This window comes from Prinia subflava, chromosome 11 (assembly GCF_021018805.1).
Source record: "Prinia subflava isolate CZ2003 ecotype Zambia chromosome 11, Cam_Psub_1.2, whole genome shotgun sequence".
NCBI classification, from domain to species: domain Eukaryota; kingdom Metazoa; phylum Chordata; class Aves; order Passeriformes; family Cisticolidae; genus Prinia; species Prinia subflava.
This window is the reverse complement of record NC_086257.1, coordinates 5892274-5897275: the sequence shown is the minus strand read 5'-3', so window position 1 is coordinate 5897275 and position 5002 is coordinate 5892274.

Sequence of the window (5002 nt, the reverse complement as noted above, 5' to 3'; positions counted from 1 at the left end):
CCGCCCGCGGCCCGCCCTCAGCTCAGGGCTGGCCCCGGCCCCGGCCTGCAGAGCTGCCTCTGCTGGGGTCCAAAATGCGGAATACGGACACTTTTCTTCAGAAAGGATGTTAATTAATGTTTGATCTTTGTAACTTTCAAGCCTAATCAAACAGAAAGGAGATTTCACCCGTGAAGCAGCAGCTCACAAGCCCTGAGTGATGTCCAGGTGCTGGAAAGAGACATTCCTGTTGGGTAGAACTGCCTCCACATGTTTCAGTGATCTCAGTCCTAGAGGAGGCTGACAGCACTTGGGGAGAAGGATGAGTGCCATGTGCCACTGAGAGTGGGCACACAGAATGCAGAATTTACAGGCCACAATGGGCAGAACCACCAAAATAAGAAAGAAAGTAATAAAGCCAACCCAGCAATTGTGCTGAAATCAGCTCTGATGGGTAAAAGGCAATTCCAGCAGGGGCAGATCATGACCAACAACTCATGGAGCACTGACCCAAGAAACCACTGACCCAAAAGAAGAGAAAGACTGGGCTAATTAGCATGAGAAATGAGAGAATCATTAATCAGTAGAAGATAGGCTACTAATTAATAAGAGAATGATGTAACTTGCAGCCAATGAACACCAATACCTTCATTTGCTAAAATCTATAATAGTGAAAAGTTAGTTCTAGCTTTGTGGATTTGCCACCTGGCCTCCTTTCTGTATAGAAATGTAAATAAATACCTCGACTCAGTGTTGGACTGGCATCTTGTATGCTGGGTGAGAGAACCTCATCTGGACCCACACTGGGATTTAATGTGTGCTCCCAGTCAAGCTCTGTCCCCCTGGTCCCCTCGGGCATCCCCTCACACCAGCCCCTCAGCTCAGTGCAGTAATGCCACTGTAAAAAAGCTGAGAGGTGGAGGGGAAACATAGTTTCTAATGTTACAAGACATATTTGTTGCTCTAAAATGTTATTTAAGGGACAGAGAAGATTCTTATCTTTATATTATTATATTCTTATTTATATCTCTATAATCTCCCCTTTATGTCTCTTGGCCTTCAAAAGTCAGTCCCTGGGCAGAATGGCTACAGCTCCTTCCCTGGTCTGGAACAGGAGTACACAATTTTAGAAATTGATTTACATGTACAGAAAGGTCCTTCACTCAAGGCAACCTTTATTGCTGCTTTATATAACCTTTATTGTTATAGTTGTTGTGGTGGATCACTCCAGCTCCTCTGGTATTTATTATATAATGTTACAAGCCCCCCCAAACTAGCAATAACACTCTGCCATTTGCTTGTAAAACAGCATGTTCTGGGAGTTTATAAAAATGGTGTAAATGGTGCCTTGGAGAGCTAGCTGGTGTGTTGAATTTTTATTAACCAGAATGAAACCAAAGATCACTCTAAGTTGTACTTTGTGTTTATGATTTACAGCTCTGATCTATTTGTCCTTTAATAAGACAACTGCTGCAGCTGTGATAAAACAGCCTCATTTCAAGCCCAAATAAACACAGAAGAAAGCAGTGCTCTGGAAAAGAGAGCTCTTAAAAAAAAAAAAGTTCTAAATTGTCATGGAAAAGTTCAAGTGATATTTAAGGTTGCAGGTCTTATGCTTGTCTTTTATTCCCTTTTTCCTTCAAGATGAATGGAGTTTGGTAGTGAGAAGAAGAAAAGCATTTCAGTATGTACAGCAGAGAAATTTTAAGTCTTGGAAGTTGTGCAATGACCAAGTGCAAAGGCCTGAGCTTACACCCAGCTCCCAAACCAATGGGGAAACATAAGTGCATGGCACAGGCCCCAGTTACACTTCTGGCTGTGTTTCCCTCTCCCAGCATTGCTGTTTTCACAGCAACCAGAGCCCAGGCTGTGCAGCTCTGCTGCACCTGAGCTGATCTTGCACATGGCAGGGGTGCAGGTTGCAGAGCTGGCAGTGCACTTCACCTTGCCAAAATGTTATCAGTTTGTTTCTGTGTTTTTTGTGTGGTTCCCCAGGAGCTTGTGCAGGTCTCTGTCAGCCCTAAAGCTGTGCAGGGCTGCCTGGCAGTCTGGGCTTTGCTGGAAAGCAGCTGTGGGCTATGGGACCACAGGACAAGGGGGCAGCTTTCTCTAGCCTGCCAAAAGAAAAGAGATAAAGAGATCTCATATTCCAGATCCCTCTAATTACTGGTCCTTTGACCACACATTAGAGGATAATGCTCAGAAAATACACCTAGCACCCAGCTCTGGAAAAAGGCTTCTAGGACAGGAATAGCAAATCCTTAGAAACTCCAGTACTAGAAGTGGGGATGAGGGTATTCACCAAAAGACAGATTTTAATGGATGTGAATGTTGTGCTTTGTCTTCTGGACCCCTCAGAAAGTCTCATAGTAGAAGAAAAAGATTCCTGCTTCTTTCTAAGCTGGAGGAACGCAAATGTGTCAAGTCTCCTACAGCCCTCTGTAAATCAGCCTGTTCAGGAAGTGCTGAATGATAAAAACAAGTGTTTTACTTACAGGGGCCTGCTTATATCAGCTTCATTTTTATTCCAGTATATCAGTGCTGCAAGGTACTCCAGAAGAAGCACCTTGATTCGCTCTAACTTTATTCACACAGAACACAAATTCCTAGAAAATGCTTTTTTGATAGCTGGACAAACCCTGTCCATTTCTGCGCCCAGAGACACTGGAAAAGGTGAGTGCAGTAATGTCCCAGCTGGGGGAGTATTTCTCTGGGAACAACCTCTGAGGAACATGGAAGGTCTTACCAGACTTTATTATATTGTGCAGTCTGAGTGGAGATTTTTGGTAAAGCCCACGGCCACAGTGCTGGGAGGGGCAGAACTCTGAAAACTTACTGGTTCTTGTCATCATCTGGTCTAAACTGCAGGCCTGAATTACTCCTTGCTGTTGAAATGCCAGCTTGGAGTGGAGGTTCAACTAAATCCAACAACAATTTTTTTTTGCTTTTACTTTTACAGCTATAGCTTTTTTTTTTTTTTTTTTTTTTTTTTTTTTTTCCTTAAAAATTATTCAATTTAAAAAGAGCTGTTGAACCTTTGAAATCTTTGTCTGGCCCCCTCATGTGTGGTAAAAGCCAATACTGGTAAACATTTGATCACAAAATAGTTTTCAAAGTCTGCTTTGGTTATCACACCCTTAGGAGGTGTCCTCTAAGTAAGTTCCTTTTCCAAGCTGTCTCCAGAGCCCAGCCTGCCAGAGCCTCAGTGAGCTGGAGTTCAGCACCTCAGGCCTGGCACAGGGAGCTCTCACAAAGGCACAGCTGGAGCAAGTGTGATAATTGCAACCACACAGCAAGGCACACTGTGGCCTATGGAATATTACCTATTTCAGAGCTTAAATTTCTGCTCAAGAGCCACAGCTTCTTTCAGCCATGAAGCTTGTTTCAGCTTGATGTGACAAAGGCATGTTTAAAAACCTTGTCGTCCTAGCTGGGTATCCTTTGAGGAGGTGGGGTTTTTTTCTGTAGTAAAAAGGGGTTTTTAAAGGTCTTGGAATCTTTGCTTCCTGTTTTGTCTTGTAAAGTAATGCTGGGCATAATTAAATGCATAGTTAACTTTGGCCCCGTTAATAACTTAAAACCTAGTGCAAGTGGAGAATAGCTCTATATCCAACTCTGCATTCCTCCTTGGAAACAAAGAGTTCATTTTTGTTTAAAATGTGTGTATGCAGGTGTGGAGAGCAGTAGTACAGCCCTGTGAGCACGACAGCTGTTAGCATGGGATCATAGACTGGTTTGGGTTGAAAGGGACCTTAGAGCTCATCCCATCCCATGCCTTGCCATGCCTTGCCATGGCCAGGGACACCTTCCACTAGACCAGGTTGCTCCAAGCCCTGTCTAAGCTGGCCTTGAAGGACTTTTGTCTTACTGAGGCTTTACTCTGCTCCTTGGCTCCTTGAAACCCAGGATTACCCCTCTAAAACTCCTCACTGCATCAAGCCTGGTCTGTGTTTATGTATATTTTAGCAACCAACCCTCCAAACATAAAGCCATGGACAACTTTGGGCACATAAAACTGGTCTGACAGATACATTAGCAATGTACAAACTCTCAGCATTTCCCACAAACTGGGTTGTCTGTTTCATATTTATCTCACTCCACACCACTCCAGGCATTTAAGATCTAAGTGTCTTAAACAAAAATTGCTATTTCAAAAGTAGGACCTCAATTTTTCTCTGCCAGAACAGAGTATGTTGGTTATTTTTAACAATACGATCCCCTATCTCATGACTTTTGAGCTCTGATATTTGTGTGGTTTCAAAGCAGCACCTCCTGGCAAACCGTGGTATTGCTTGTGCATCATTCCATGTGGGATGATACATGGCAAACCAGGAATGCTACGGAGTGATGCAATCACAGGATGGTTTCAGCTGGAAGGGACTTAAAGCCCACCTAGTTCCAACTTCCTGCCATGAGCAGGGACACCTTCCATTATCCCAGGGTGCTCCATGCCCCATCCAACCTGGCCTTGGACATTTCCAGGGATGGGGCAGCCTCAGCTTCTCTGAGGAACTGTTCCCAGACTCTCAGTGACCTGCAGCAAAAATTCCTTGCTTAGTGTGCAAATCAGGGTGTGATGGATGTGGCTCTTCCAACTCCCACTGGGGAAGAAATAAAAGCTGGGAGCAGAATTCTTCAAAATGCAAGTACACAAAAGCACTTAGTGCTGTCTGACAGGTACGGCTGTGCTTTTTCTTTGTGTTTATATCACAGGTGCTGGTTTACAATGGACAATATCACCACAAGCCATGCAGGACTTTATCCATAAAAGAGCAAAGCCAGCAAAGAATGCTTGCTGTCATCCCTATAAATGGCAAATGGATGTTAGTGCTCATCTTTACCCTCTTAATTTGCTCTCTTTTCCCTATCCCACCATAAGTCTGACTTTAGAAACAGAAAACAGAAGCAGAAAGGGAAATTTGGAGCAGTTTCAGAAAAAATCCTTAGTGCTCCGAAGATCCCATTCCCTGAGCACTAAATCAATGTGAGTGTCCTTAGGAGCAAATAAGAATACTACAGAAAA